Source organism: Lepidochelys kempii, chromosome 2 (assembly GCF_965140285.1).
Source record: "Lepidochelys kempii isolate rLepKem1 chromosome 2, rLepKem1.hap1, whole genome shotgun sequence".
Lineage (NCBI taxonomy): Eukaryota > Metazoa > Chordata > Testudines > Cheloniidae > Lepidochelys > Lepidochelys kempii.
In genome coordinates, this window is record NC_136381.1 from 206,482,205 (window position 1) to 206,499,250 (window position 17,046).

General features: G+C 40.2%; 1 protein-coding gene across 3 annotated transcripts in view; it reads right to left on the reverse strand.

Moving 5' to 3' along the window:
* CREB5 (cAMP responsive element binding protein 5) overlaps positions 1-17,046 on the reverse strand; it is a 355,582-nt gene that overhangs the window by 17,153 nt on the left and 321,383 nt on the right. The gene's annotated exons all lie outside the window — the stretch shown is intronic.

The window sequence follows — 17,046 nt, forward strand, 5'->3', positions numbered from 1 at the left end:
CAGAGCCCAAGAACACAAGTCACTTTTCAATATTTTACCTCATAAGACCAAACTAAAAGAACTATTAGTTAAGTGTGGTCTTGCCATTAAGGTCCTTTGTGTCTGAGCTAGAAAGCTCAAATGCTAGCTGTGGGTCACTGTTGCATGCTAATCCTGCATCGGTTCTGTCCTCATGTCTTTTAATGATGCTGGAGTTGATTTTTGCAGTTCTAACTCAGGCAAAGCTACAGTTAATGTCAATAGGATTCTTCTAATTCTCCCACTTTAGGGTATCCAGCATTAGCCAAAGGAAGTTTAATCTGAGTAAGTATTGCAGGATAAGGTTCTTTTGTTCACTGTAATGATAGCTAAAGGCGGAAGAATTTCCCCCCTCAATTATTGGATGGTACCAACGTATTAGCCATGTTGTCACACCAACATAGTCTTCACATTGGATTACCTAAGACCAGCTTTCTATTTGAGCTCAGCAAAGTTAGTGCCAAAGTTAGTTGTTTTCAAAATCAAAATGTACCCCCCTCAAAACTCCGGTTAGCCAGCACTTTTATATATCATGAATACCTAACAAATGTGCCCACACTGTATTTGTCAAAACACTCTGAAGCTGAACTACAGTATGACCTGTTCTAAATGGCATAGTTTGCAAAGCCAAAAATGGGGCGAGGGAGACCTAATTTGCAAAGAAAATGTCTTCTTTTAGCTGCAAAAACTGTGGCTATTACTGTGGCATGACTTCAAGCAGAATACAATATTTTGTTTTCTTTCCATGGTACCTTCTACCACATCCATTTATTTGTGATAGCAAATCAAGAGAGACAGTGAGAAGCCTGACATACAGCTGGTTTCAATCAATAGGAGTAATTTCCATTTGGTCTGTGTATTTTACAAGCTCCTTGTTCACGTTTCCCTATGGGAGGGTGGGCCAGCTGCCCTGGATCTGGATCCTGGTAAGAAACCAGCTATCTCCCCCATCCTGTCCTAGTGCAGCAACAGCGGGTTGTCCAGCCTCTGAGTTCCTTTAACTTCACACTTCACACACCGACACTCCCCCGCCCCCAGGGCAATTTATTTTTCATTAATGAGAGGCTGCTGCCAATTAGAACATTTGGGGAACTATAAACATTTTCCCTTGTCTTCAGCAAGATCAACTGTTCGTGTTGTAGAGCGCTGGAAAAATCCCCGGAATTTAGTAAACTCTTTGTATTGTGTATGTGTTGGGGTGGGAGGGGAGACTTCAGTTTTGTTGTTCGTTTGGGTCTGGTAATTCCAAACTGCAGTTTTATTGTAGTGTAGAATACAATGTGATGGCACCACCGTTACATATTTTCTAGTGCATTTCAAGGCAAAGGGACTCAAACAAAGATACGATCAAGTACCCAATCATGCTCCCATTCTCATCAGCAGAAGTTATGCCACTGACTTTAAAGGGAGATCCTGGTGCTCAGCAATTCTGAAAACTGGACTAAGAAAGAAGACAAGTGAGTACTTGGAACTCTGCCATTTTTTCCTGAGAGTAGGTGGCATCCACATTCCTGAAGATCCCCACACTGTTTCCTTACCTTATATTACACCTCTAGATGCCTCATTTCAGAGTAACCAGTCACCTAGGCAAAAAGGACTGCAGGACATTTCTTTAATAGCCCCTCATGGCGGATCATTAGTTAACCAGAGAGACTGCTGTTGAGCATCACTGAACAAACCCTGCCCCTGGCAGAAATGAGTAGCAGAGACTAAAATGAGGAATTGGAAATTAAATTAGGTTTCGTGCATGCATCTGCAATTTGTCTGACATCTTTACTTCTTTTTTGCCATTTTTTTCTCCTGTGTCTCAACATCAAAAACTTGATGGTTGAAAAAATTGCCATTTTTTTTCCAACAGGAATTTTTCCCCCAACATCTCCTGTGGAAAACAATTGGTGTTTTTAGAAGAACCCAAAAGTGAAAAAACAGATTTTTTTTCTGATCCCTAGGTTTTTAAAAACTGAAAATAATTTGGCATTAGACATTTTCTGTTGAAAAAAAAAACCAAACAAACCTGAACCCTGGACGGAAAAAAACAATCAGTTAAAATATTTGTTGCCTTCTAAAACATATTTTTGTTGAAAAGAAATGTAAGTAAATTATTTTTATCTAAACTTCAGTCACTGCATGAAATAAAACTGTATTGTCTTATTTATCTTTTGTTTTTTCTCTAGCTCCTATCACAGTAGTACTCCAGGTTAGGACAGCAAGGAAGCAATAAGGATATGAATATTGATGTTCTTCTAATTCTAATTCAGTTTGTCCTGTTGCACTCATATAAATATATCAAGCAGTCTGTCCCTTTCCCCTGCTTGGTGGACATGCCTAAATCCCATTAACATCAGTGAAGAAACATGACCAATTGTAGTATCAGCTTAATATCGGCAATGTCCTTCATACACAAAACTACCATAGCTAATAGTATTGCAATGGGGAAGCTGAGAGCAGAATTTGGCCTAGGGTACTTTAGAGTGTCACAATGGATTTTCCTCCTTGCCTCATGCAATGATTGTGACGGGGGAACATGAGAATAAATTTCACTCAATTCTTGGCTGTTTACAAATATTTCATACCGTAAATAGCAGAAATCACTTTTTGCAAATCTTCATGCCATTTAAGTTCATAAAAGCAAATTGTAGGTGACGTTCCCCTGTTGTTATCTGGACCAGTGATCTGCTAGGTCACTCCAATCCTCGACTCTGGGAGCCAGCCTTACCCTGCTCTGCTGTGAAAACCCCACTCGTGAGCTGTTCATGCACAGCCTCTAGCATGTAAGCTGCTCCCAGTTATGTGAGTGAGCAATTTTGGTCAGCTGCTGCAAGCATTGTGCAACCGAATGACACTAGCCAATATCTCCGGTCCCTGACACAACCCTAGGAACCTCCATCTTGCAGTGTCCAGTTATGCCCTCTGGACGCTGCAAGCTTATATGAGTTCATCAACTCAACAAAGAAATTGATATGTACCAGGCTTGTTATCCCAAGGGGAATCTCTGACACCCTTCAAACAAAATGCACTGCTTCAGGTAGAATAAACAAATTTATTAACTACAAAAAATAGATTTAAAGTGATTATAAGTCAAAGAACAAGAAGTCAGATTTGGTCAAATGAAATAAAAGCAAAATGCATTCTAAGCTGATCTTAACACTTTCAGTGCCCTTCCAAATTAAGATGCTTCTCATCATATGCTGGCTGGTTGCCCTTCAGCCAGGCTCTCCCCTTTGATCAGCGCTTCAGTCGCTTGGTGGTGGTGTCTGTAGATGGAGGTGGAAGAGAGAGAGCATGGCAAATGTCTCTCCCTTTTATCATGTTCTTTCTTCCCTCTTGGCTTTGCCCCCCACCTTCAGAGTCAGGTGAGCATTACCTCATCGTAGTCCCAAATTGACTAAGGGAAGGGGGATGACTCACTCGAGAGTCCAACAGATCCTTTGTTGCTGCCTAGGCCAGTGTCCTTTGTTCCTGTGAGGATGGGCTGGGTTTGTCCCATACATGCCCTGATGAGTTGTGAACTGCCCCTCTGCTCCTGGAGAGTTTTGCCGGGGCTTGTTTTAAGCCACGAGGACATATTTTCAGCCTCGTAACTATATACATGAAATTACAACCTATAACATTACTATAACAACAATGCTCAGTGCATCACGAGCCTTCTGAAGACATCCGACATGACAAACTTTGCACTGGATACCACACAATCATATTATAAGGATGAACATGGGGGTGCAGGGAATTCCCCCAAGGTACAGAGACTCACAGTCACATTGAGAGCTTGATCCTGCATTCCTGTGCACTTAAAACTCCTTCTGTCTTCAGGAGTTTGAGGAATACAAGGTATGCAGGATCCAGCCATAAATCACACTGTCCTAAAGTTAAGAGAAAGGGGACACAAGTTGCTAATCTTCTAATTGGGTGACCTTAAGCAAGGTCTCTGTGCCTCGGTTTCTCCATCTGTGAAATGGTAATAATGATATTGACCTCATTTGTAAAGCATTTTGAGATATATGGATGCAAAGCAATATGTAAGAGTTAGGTATTATTATTATGACTCACTCTCAGGCTGTTTGGCACATCTAAATTATACTCTCCCATTCCTCTGAGCTCTTTTACATACTCTGTAAGATTTTGTAACAGCACTATAACTGGATTTCCATCAAGTCTACAGTATATCTCAGCTTCTAATAAAAAGCTAACTCTGTTGTTCTCCCAAACTCAAACTTGCTGAAATGAATTAATCTTTAAGAAGTGACAGAGATCAGTTGAAAACAATGAAACCGGCAATAAAACAAACTGCAGTGTACACAAAAGATGTACCCTCCGAAGTAACCACCTTAATACCTCTGAGATCAGGCCTTAACCTATGGTGTGCTGTGTAGCTTCATCTCCTACTGCCATCCATATAAGTTGATGACATCATCTCACAAGATCAGACCTTCAGACACCGATCATTATCATTTTGTTATTTCTGGAAGTGTCACACTTGGAAGTTGAACAATGGTAGTGGCTACAATAGTACAATGGTGTTCATCACAAAAGTACCATCCACTGGTGATAGCATTGCTGAAGGGATGTCCATTGTTTTGGGAGTCCCTAAATGTAGGTTAGACCAAAATGGAAGTACCAACATAATAACAGTAATAACACCTAGCTTCTATTAGGGATTTTCATCTGTAAATCTCAAAGCACTTTACAAAGGAGGTAAGCATCATTATTCCTTTGCATAGAATATTTTTGACTTCCAATTATTTAGAAAAATAAGTTCCCTGTTAATTTATTCTATATCCATTTTTGATGAATAAATACCCTATAACAGGGACAGAAATATGCTGGAGAAATACACTTGAAACACACTCTGTGTTTCTTGATTATTAAATGCAAGAAGTGATATTTGCGAAATGTTAAAGTTGACATTTATTTGCACCGAACTCAGGAAATTCAAAGTTAAGGTTCCCACAATATTTGTAATTCAGCCTGTGTGTGTCCATTATTATTTCCATTTTTATCCAGTATTTGATTATTCATTATTCTAAGGAAAGGAAGGAGTGAGAGCAGCAGAATAAAGACAATGGATTTCAAAAAAGCAGACTTTAATAAACTCAGAGATTCTTTAATAAACTTTAATAAACTCATAGGGTTCCAGGGGATGAAAAGGTGTTCAGGAGCAATGGCAGTTTCAAGGCAACAATATTGAAGACACAACAGCAAACTATCCTGATGTGCAGGAAAGATAGGAAGAATAGTAAGAGGTCAATATGGCTCCATCAGAAGATCTTCAATGAAGTGAAAATCAAAAAGGAACTCTACACAAAGTGGAAACGTGGATGAATTGCTAAGGAGGAATACAGAAGATTAGCACAAGTAGGTAGGGACAATATCAGAAATGCTAAGGCACAAGATGAGTTATACTAGCAATGGACATAGAAGGCAATAGAAGAAGTTCTATAATACATTGGAGCAAGAGAAAGACAAAGAAAAGTGCAGGTCTTCCACCTAATAGCAGATGACATCAAGAAAGGTGAGGTGTTTATTACCTATTGTGTTTCAGTCTTCCCTAAAAAGGTAATTGTGACCAGAAAGTTAACATGATTAATATTAATTATAAGGGGGAAAGAACACAGGCCAACATAAGGAAAGAACAGATAAAATAATATTTAGATAAGTTAGATGTATTCAAGTCATCCTAAGGTTCTTGAGAAATTAGCTGACAGAATCTCGGAACTGTTAGCAATTATCTTTGAGACCTTAAGAAGGACAGATGAGGTCCCAGAGGATTGGAGAAGGGCAAACATAGTACCTATTTTTAAAAGGGGGAACAAAACGGAACTGGGGAATTATAGACCAGTCAGCCTAACTTCGATACCTGGAAAGATACTGAAAAATTATTAAACAAATAATTTGTAAGCCCCTAGAGGAAAATAGGGTTACAAGGAATAGCCAGCATAGATCTGTCAAGAATAAATCATGCCAAAAATCAATCTAATTTCCTTCTTTGATGGGGTTAGTGGCCTACTGGATAATAGGGGAAGTGATATATCTGATTTTAGTCATTTCTTTGATACAGTCCTCCAGGACATTCTCAGAAGCAAACTAGGGAAACGTGTATAGATAAAATTACTATAAGGTGGGTGCAAAACTTGTTGAAAGACCATACTGAAAGAGGAGTTACCAATAGTTAGCTGCCAAATTGGGGGATGTACCTAGTGGGGTCCCACAGGGTCTATCCTGGGTCTGGTACTATTCAGTATTTCATTAATTACTTGGATGATGCAGTGGAGATTATGTTTATAAAATGTGTGGATGATACCAAGCTGGGAAGCGTTACTAGCACTTTGGAAGACAGGATTAGAATTCAAAATGACCTTGACAAATTGGAGAACTGGTCTGAAATCAACAAGATGCAATTCAATAAAGACAAAGTAATAAAGTGCAAAGTACTATATTTAGGAAGGGGGAAAATGCACAATTACAAAATGGGGAATAACTGCCTAGGCAGTAGTACTGCTGAAAAGGATCTGGATCAGGAATATGAGTCAACAAAGTGATGCAATTACAAAAAAGGCTAATATTATTCTGGGTCATACTAACAAGAGTAGTGTATGTAAAACACAGAAGGTAATTGTCCCATTCTACTTGGCACTAGTGAGGCTTCAGCTGGAGTATCGTGTCCATTTCTGGGTTTCTTTCTCTAAAAAACAGTACTGACACCCCAAATCTAAGCACCCCTGAACTAGGCACAGGGAGTAAAATTTTGGATTCTGATCCAAACCCAGTATTCTGGTCCAAGTTTTGAAGCTTAGATCTCTGTCTAATATTTTCTAATGCTCTATGGTTTGAACTCTATATAGTTATGGCTGTAGCAGTGGTGGATCAGAGATTGCAGAAATCCACCCCACGTAGGGAAGAGAGGTTGTAACGGTGTCAAGCAGCCACAACCCCACTGTTTTAGGGGACCAACAGCACTGCCCCCAAACAGACAGAGCATCATGGGTGTATGCTGCTTCAGTGTCGCCACAGCAGTCTCTATGACTGAGCTTTAACTGAGCTCCTACCAGAGATTAAACCTACTTCTATGAGCATAACTCCAGGGGAATGGGGACAGAGGAAACTCCCTGTCCTCCCCTAGGGGTGAATCCCAAAAAAGTAAATGGTGGATATGTTTTCCTCTGATGTGCACTTTTGGCAGATGAAGAAAGGGATGTATCCTACTGGGCTGATTTTCAGAAGTGCTGAGCATCCACTATTCTAAGTGAAGTCAGTAGGAGGTCTGGGTGCTGAGCATCATGAAAAATCAACCCATATATTTTCACATAATGCACACAAGAGAACTGTATTCAGGTTTTTATCCCATGCCCATTATCCTGGTATCTGAGCAACTTCTTCATGGTATCCTTGCACTTGAAAACAGAAGTTGAGAATATTATACTCCCTTGCTGAATTCTTAAACCAAAAACACTAACTCACTGAAAGCATGACTCTATGGCTACTGGTAGAAGAGGATAGCTATTTATTTCCATCTGCATAATACCTATTAACACTAATCATATTTAGTCATCCTCATTCCGGAGATTGAACACCCAGTATGTGAGACTTGAGTTTTGCTTTTGCAGGTGTAATTTTGGAAACTTGTTACTGGTAAACACATTTTAAAGGACCATTAGGAGAGTCAAAATCTGATGCACGTACGTTTTAAAACTACATTTTATTGTTTTAATCCCAGATGTAGCAGTACTCAAGGAAGCATACACACACACACACACACACAAGTCCACTGCTGTATACACAGGATACAATCAGATTCTTAGATTTTGTTTCAAGATTATACCAATGAGTGTCTGAAATGGAAAACCAAGGCCATAACTACTTACAGCCATTAAAGATCCCAGGACACTGTTTCAAAGAGTACTGATGTTTGTTTGCCTAGTGTCCTGACTAATTCAACGTGGGTAATTAGATTTTGCCTACCTAACATTCCCATGTAGTTTCAGGGGAAGTCATTTTTCATTTCTAAAACTAAGTGGTCCCTAAATATACTGTATAGTCTGTAAAGTATTTAGAGATTTTTCTGGAGAAACAACATTATGATAAATAAAAAGTGATACTATTCTTATAGGATTATTTCATGTTTTTAGACTGAATTCCAGTAGGAATAAAGTACGATAACTGCAATTAAACTGATGGCTTTCAATTACCTGCCTCTGATAGTCCAATGACTGATGATTTCCTATGTACAATATTCTTATTCTCTCTCTCTCTAAATATCCAAACACATGATGCATGGGATGTAGCTATAGATGATACAGTCTAACAACCTTAATTTAACCAAGTTTATTTTTGGAAATTTGCCTGTTTCTTAAATAAATATGTCAGTGTGGATAATTATTAATAGGAATAGCTATCTGGATTGATATGTATTGTCCCCTCAGTGGCTCCATGCAAAGACCAAAGTCTCTTGTGCCCTCCCTCTTAACAGCTTCTCTTCACACCTCCATTGTGTCCCCTTGTACATCTCCTCCCTATGCCACACCAGATCGCTCCCATGTCTCTCACCACCCCACTCCACAACACCCTCCCTCACAAATCCCTGCTCCCTTCAAGCTACAGGACTTTGGTACAGACACACAGTGCTCCACATCCACCCCAAGCCCTATGCACAGTCACATACCTCCTCCTTCAACCCAGTCCTCATCCATAAACAAGCTTCTTTTCCCTCAGACGTCTCCCCCATCCCAGTACTGTATCTGCAGTAACTCATCACTGTTTTTTAATCCTGTGACAGTCCTCAAGGTACCCAGGACTGAAAGTCACCTTGTTAGCCCCCTGCCTTCAGCATGAGGAATTGTTGCTTGTGCTTAACTGGGTGTCAGCTCCCTGACACCACCAGCCTTTCAGCCACCAAGCACTCTCCTCTGGGCTATGCCTTACTTTGCCTTGCAGGTTAACAACAGGTGCACCCCCACCTCCGAGTCCCTTTGAGGGGTTCCCCTGGAGTATTCAGCCCCTTCTCCACTGAACATTCACAGAAATACCACTATTCAAGAAAGTAAAAAGGTTGTTATAAAGAGGTGGATGATAAATTGTTCTCCTTAACCACTGAGGACAAGCAGTAATGGGCTGAAATTGCAGCAAGGGAGATTTAGGTTAGTCATTAGGAAAAACTTCCTAACTGTCAGGGTAGCTAAGCACTGGAACAAATTACCTAGGGAGGTTCTGGAATCTCCATCATTTGACATTTTAAAGAACAGGTTAGACAAACATCTGTCAGGGATGGTCTAGATAATACTTAGTCCTGTCTCAGTGCAGGGGACAGAACTAAATGACCTGCTGAGGTCCCTTCCAGTCCTACAATTCTATAATTCTGCTGTTCCCAAAGGAACAATGTACACACCAGCCTGTATGATTCAACTCAGAATCAGCGCCTTGCTTAGTATCACAGCACTTAGATATATTTATAGTGAAAACAAGAATAAGTTTATCAAAGATTCAAGTGATAGTGAATGAGGATATTGAAATCAAATGGTTATATGTAAAATAATATCATAACACATTTTCTAGAGACTAAACTTGACTAACAAGTTAAGCTCCTCTCTAAAGAAGTTTATCTCACCCGAAGTTCTCTACAGAGTTTTCAGCCAAGGTTGGCTGAGATCCCATTTTCATGAATGTAAACACACTGCTCGTTTAATTCCTACGTGCTGGATAAGAGGGTGTCTTCTTTTCTTTCTACTTATACTCCCTAAAGTTTATTGTCTGTATTCAGAGACAGAATAACCATCTGTGACCTATTTTTCCTGCTTCCTTGTTGACTGCATGTCTCTTTGTTTACTTTGTATGTAAATAGGTATCTATTGTGTTAGCTTACAATGCTTAATTTACATCCCATCAGAGAGACAGGAGAATAAACATCTTGTCTGAGCGAAAACCTGTTTTTTCACCTCTGCCGGTGACTCATACTTTGATACAGACTCTAAGAACGTTTCTAATATACACACATAACTCCTTACATAATGCCTGTACATATATTTCACAATGATATTAATGACCAGTGTGACCTCAGCTTTCACTTACGACCTCACACAACATTCTTTGGTGCACTCAAGTTTACATACCAGAATCAAGATATTCCTGTAACCCTCTTGCCAGTTGGCATTCAGGGGTTCTTGGGTCACAAATCCACTTTAAGAAATGTAAAGTACGAGACATTATAGACAAACACAAACATTTTATAATATTTTAACAGAAAAATCTTTCCACACAATAACCACATAGTCGAAAGCAGAAATGTTCTTTTTTTCCATTAGGAAAAAAAAAAAGAGCGATATACACTGTTTATTAGTACCTCAGTTATATTCTCTTTCAAAACAATACAGCAGGGTTAAGCTAAAAATAAACTTTCCAAGCAAGTAACCTTTTAAAATATAAATCCAAATTTGCATGGCCTGATTTGTCAGTATAAATCGAGATCCATCTACAATGGAGGAAAAATGTATCTGCTGACCCATTCTGAACTGATTCATACTAACACTGTTTAAATGCAGCATAGTCCTGTTGATGGTACAACGTATTTGTCTGCAGCTTTAAATGGCTGTGCCCCACTGTACACATTGACTAGATAAACCATGTTTAAATCACACTTGCCCGATCTAAACATGTCTTTGCTTAATTCCTGCTCCCCTTCTTTTTCCTCATTCTAGGGAGGCAAGGGTGCTGTCCATTCGGTGAGTCCCTAAGTCATCCTGCTAGTGCTCAGGACAGCCAGGTGTAAACATGGTTTTGTACTATAAGAAGCAGTTTGGCTTCCCTATAGCACATAATGGAGGCTACAGCACATGTGCAGGATGTCTAGGGCTTTGCCACAGCCCCAAGTGCTCTGGTTGACACACTCTCCTCTAACAAGGAAGGTAACCTGCCTTGCTCTTGTGTGGGTTCACTGTGGTTAGAAAGAGCTCTCTTCACACAATTGTCCCAAGTGCACCATACAACAGAGGGGAGAAAAGGCAGGTGCACATTGTGTGGGCAGGAGGGCATAAAGAGCCTTCCCCTGTACAATCAGCATTAAGGGCCAAGCAGAACTGCAGTTCCCTGCACTCTGGGGAGCACAGAGACTGCTCTCTCCCTGAAGGGAATGCAGTGCTCCAATGGAAGTGGGAAGGAACTGGGAGTCATGGCTCCTTTCCCCCGACCTTGCACTGGCCAGCAGCACCTGCCAAACTCATGTGAGACAGAATAATGTCCCTCCCACAGGATGTAATGGCACATGCAGATTGCCTCCTGGAGCTCACCGTCTCTTACTATGGGCTATGCTAGTTGGCACAATGGAGTCCTTAGAAAGGTGCTCCGGGGACCCAATTTCTCCACCACCTTCCTCGACTCTCATGGTCTTTGAAAGAGGGTGGAAGGAAGCATTTATAAAGACCTGTTTTGATGCTTAATGCAGCTCCCTGTCTATTCTCTCAGCCTCTCTATTAGCCATCAGGGTTAGTCTTTCTGATACCAGCACTGTGATATTCATCTGACACATGCGCCAGAAAAAGTCACATTCTGACAAAGATCGTAATGCTGTGATCTCACACTTCAGCACTCTCAGTAACTAACAGGGGCACTAGCTTCCTGCTGCTTCAGAAAGACAAGGTTTGGAGAGATTTTAAAAACATTTTTTATTCCAGGCTTGCTTTTCTCATTGTGAAGCTAATGGCTGGTGGCACATAGCAAGGCAAAAGGGATGTGGTGAGCTGGAACAGGCCAAAAAGAACACAGCAGCTGTAACCGACATTGGGAATAAAACTTTAACAGTTGTAAGTTAAATATATAAAATAAACTTCAGCCAAATTCCAAATTGTGTATTTTCATCCTACCTACCTAATATGCCCCCTACAGGTTGAAACAGAGAAGTCAGTCTTTGCTTCCACTACTACATGCTGTGCCAGTACTATAATGTGGCACTTGTAAAATAGCTAGCTTGTTCCGCCTCAGAGGAGGCTGTATTTCAGAGGTGGGTGATGTTACCTCCTACCGGATTTATGGAACTCACTTAACCTCCCTGCTTCTCTGTTTCCCCACCTGTAAAATGGGGATCATGATGCTTAGCCAATTTTTGTCAAGTGCTTTGAAGTGTGTGGAAGAAAAGCAGAACAGAAGTGTTAACGTGTAATTAAGGAAGTCTTTGCTCAACAGAGTTTACAACCTAAGGGATAAACTGTGCCATTTGGGCACAGCGGTGCAATGGGGTGGGAGAGAAGAGGGGGTGCGCGAAAGGCACAATCCTTCTCTCAGTTATGTGGTGTGCAGGGGGAGTGGACAGTGGACAAGGGTGATGTAATCCATTCTTTAGGTTGCAGCTAGATGGGAACTTATCTGGATCCGAATGTATCTGAATCCAAACTCCCCCACAGTTTAGGAGTATTTGGATTCAGGCTTTTCCTTCTAGCAGATGTTAGAGCGGGAAGTGATGACACCAAGAGGCTTGCAGAACATGAAAAACTCAGGGTGGGAGAGGGATTAGATGGCTCCATTTGTCTTTATGCCACCTTGTACCATTCCTTAGAGAAATGGATAGTGAGGCCCTGGTCTTTGCCTCCATGCGATGTGAATTCATATCAGAGCAGCCTGAAAGCTGTTTGAGGTTAACAGAGAGAGAACTAGAGAAACCCGACACTGCCGTATTAAGCTAGTGAACCACATCATTCACCCCACTTTTTTAACAAGTATCTTGTGTGCTTAAATTGCAGCGGGCTCAGATCTGAACCCAACCTGCCAGTGGAGCAGACGATCTCTCTTTCCCACAGCAGAGCATGGAATGTTAGCATCCTACCACAGTCTAGAAGCTTAATAACCCATTATCAACGTGGCCAAATAAGTTCCCACTCACAACTACTTCTCCTTGGAAGGCTGCCAAAGTATAGAAGACAAGGAGGGGGAGGGTGAAGCCAAACCAAACCGGGGGCTTGGGTGGGAGGGAGGAAGGGTTAAGACAGCTAATTTTTCCTTTTTTCCCTGTGGTTAAAGCAGCGACAGATAATTTATCACACATTTTGATGGTGCTCCAGCTGGCAGGAAAAAGAGCTATCTGTTTATTAATTCAATTAGCCTGCTTATTTATCAGTGGAGGGCTAGAAGGTGCAGTCACAGGCCACGCTGTGCCAGTTTCAGCCTGTCTGCAGCTGGACCTACAGGGAAACAGTAAGATGGAACATTCTCACCCCTCCAGCTCTGACTATGTGCATTGATCGCTGCGTTTATCCAGAGCTTTTTGATGTGAGAAAAGGAAAAATTACAAAAACAAAACAAAAAACCCCAAACCCCATACATTTTTGATGAATGCTCAAGATGGGCCTAAAACAGAGGTCTGGCTTTTGTGCCAGCAGGACAATGTCATAAATGTATTTGTTATGTCTGACATTCTGCCCTGAATTAATTTTTTAATTCATGAAAATCAATGAATACATTGTTAATTTCAAGTTCAATGGTGATGTTGTTCCAAAAGACTCACTAATATAACACTGAGGTGATGTTTAGTGTAATGAAGCTCCCTAATTACCTGCCAGTATTTGAAATCTATAAAAAGGGGACATTTGTGAGGGAGAAACAAACAAAAAACCAAACAAACGTATAACTCCACTGAATTCCTTTGAATTAGGCAAGTGTTTCAGAGGGGCAGGATGGCAGTGATGTGCTGGAGGAGGCTCTCAGGGGACCCCGGTTAAAATTCTGCCATCAGATTGAAGGAAGGGTCAGTAAAGTATTTTCTTTTTTTCCCATTGGCAGGTATCATCACCCACAAGTCCAGGCCCTTCCACAAGCAGCCATGCACCATCAAATAGATTCTCCAATTCCTCACGCCTCTACTCTACGAGCACGTGCTCCCTAGTATATGGCATTTATTCCCAGATCAAAGGGGAATTGTTTTGGTCAGAATCTCTTTTTAAAATATGACTTCACAGAACTGTACAGTGAGAAAGTGATAATTATTTTGTTAAAAAATAAGCAGTGTCCTTGCTATGGAAGGGTATTTGACATGCATGTCCAGCCTTCAATAAAATGTATTGTTCATGAATATTTGTCTATGCTAGTCTTTTGCTGCAGCTAATCCATGGATGTTTCTAAACTACCTTATTGATTCTATAGAATGCATAGAAAGTGCAAAACTGGCATTTCATTTATCTCAGTTTGTTTTCACAAACTACAAAAAAAAAGGGGGGGGGGGCACCTGGCAAGGAGGTTTTAGAGGAAGAAAGAATAGTTTTATTCCATCAGTGAGAATAGGTCAAAATCCAGCATCCTTCCTCAGCTAAGGTTGAATGAAAGTTTTGTGAGAGCAAGGATTAGGCGATCTTTAGTGTCACTCCTAAATTGCAAACCAAATAAAACGAAAGAACTAACTCAAACTGGTCAGTTATTTTAGCTGTTTGTAGCTTTCCCTCCTCCAAGTCCCTGTCCACTCCAAACTTGGAGATTTCTGGCGCTATTGGTTCAAAGCTCTAGGTTCAGAAATGTTGTGGGAAGAGCCGGTCCTTTGAATGGCCAGAGGCGAGCAGGGCTGTTGCTAGCAACCTGAAATATATATATGTGTGGAAGATCTGATATGATACCCATAATCTCCAAGGTACACATACGCACCTCTACACTAATATAATATTAACATAGCTGGTCCAGTTATATAAGCCTTTTTAGCTGTGTTTTGATAAAAGGCTTTTATCTTGCTACATTAAATTATAATTGTACAACATGGCACACATGGCTTATTCCTCCCTACCGATACAGAGCCCATCACGGCATGAAAAAAAATAATCTAGTGACTTCTTGTCACTAAATATTACTAATTTCTCTGAGATTTCAACACTGCCATAAACAGTAGTTACTTTTTTTTCCTGTGGTTCATATAAAGCATCAAACTTCCTCATCTCCCTCTCACACACTTACGTGCACAATGTTCTAATTTAGGCCTTAAAAAAGAACCAGGGCGCATTCCCGCAACCCTCACTCCAGCAATTAGTATTTTGAGTCACTGACTGCTCACATGAATGTGGGTTTCTCATGGAGTAAGAACTGGCCCATAATCACTTGGGAACTCTACATGTCACTCTGTTCATTCGATTCCCCAACCCTCCTCTTCTTGATGTGTTTAAAGTAAGAATCTGTTTTTTGTAAAGTTTCTCCAGGCAAACTTTAATATTATGAAACTGTAAAAATCTTACAGGCCCTTCAGAGCCAAAACACCATATCAAGTTAGGATGGCAATGCATGTTTCCACTGCAGATGAGCTCACTTGAGGCTTTAACAAAGGTTCCCAAGAAGTTTAACCTGCCCCACCGATCATCTCCCCCACCCCCTCTGAATTTTCCTTTTTGCTTCTCATGCCTGAGGATTAATTTTATATTTTGAACTGAGATTCTGTTTGACCGATGATTCCACTAATGCTGATAGTTTAAGCCACATATCAACATTTTATAAATTCTTAATTTTCTCACTGCAGCCATATTGAACAGTTTTGTGCAAATGAGACTTATAATTACTCAGATAAATCAGTCCGATGTAGTATTTCTTAGGATCTTTCTCAATATACTCCCTGGAGGATAGGATCCCATCTGCTTCACTGCAGTCAGGCTAATTGAAGGGCACTGACTTTTCCAAATGGATTCATTAATTACCCTAGCTAGATTCTCTGTGGGGTTCTGTATTCAGTAGGGGACACTTCAGCCATACTATGCCATCTATACATGTTCAGCAATGTTACCCTGGTTCTCAGTTATGATCTAAAACATTTGCAGATGCGCTGGCAGGAATGATTTTGCCTTTGGAGTACAATGTTACAAAATGAACGTAATTCCATTCCTCCTTTGCCTATTAATTTAATGTGCGTTCAGAATCTATAAATATTGTAACCGAGACTGTTTCAATATGTTTTACTCCCTGCCATCATAAACATAAATGATGGTCAGAGAGAAAAAAGCATTAATTTGAAGGTATTGAATTGCCAAAAAAAAAAAGTATTTACTATTGTGTTGCAGAAAATCTAGTTTGTTCAACAGCATGTGAAAGAAACTATTAAACTTAAATGCAGTGCTGCCCTGCATAATTATGGGAATGTGATGATTTTATTTAATGGGATAGTGGGCCAGATTTTGAATAGGCTCACACCTAATCATGTTGTTCAGCCAACAACCTTCCAGCAAAGGGAGAAAACTAAAGAGCTACCTGATGCAGCCCTAACTTTTTTAAGGAACAGATATTTATGTTACTTGTCAGAAATACACTTCTCTTTTCTTAAAGGACAACTGAGAGCACCCCTGTAATTCCAGAGTCTGACACTCTGTTGGAATATATATATATTTTATGGCTCAATCCTGCAAATTCTCATTACTCTGCAGCAGAATTATGTCACTGCTATGTAGAGATATCTTACAGTATCTGAATGACTCTATTTTTAATGTGCTAATTTTATGCTATTTATAAGATTATTTTATATTTGAATATTTAGTTTGGAAATTCATGCTGTGGTTGGTGACCATGAGGTAGTTAGCCTGGGAATTAAAGACACAATCCCTTGTGATGAAAAACAACACTTCACACTTTCAACCAAGGATCTCAAAGCATTGCATAAAATGAGCCCAATCCTGAAAGTGAGTTGGGCTATTAATGTAAGGACTACAAGATCTAGCCCAGTTTAATGATGAAATGTCACACCTCCCCTGTGATGTGGACAGAAGTACTCCTATACCCACTTTACAGATGGGCAAACTGAGACACAGAGATTTCCCCAATGTTGTATTGTCCGTCAGTTGCAAAGCCAAAAACTGAATCCAAGGGTACTATGTCTCAGTCTCCCACACTAAGCAGTAGAGAATACTCTCTTTACTCTTTGCTTTAGTGCCTTAAGTCTTTATGATGCAATAGGCACACAAGATAGTCTGTTATCCATGTTTATAATTTTCATCACGCTTTATTATAGGTAAGAACACAATGATTACAAGATAGTCTCTTTCATGTATTTTATCTATGGTTGTATTGCTTACTTTTGCAAGTTAATGACATTAACAA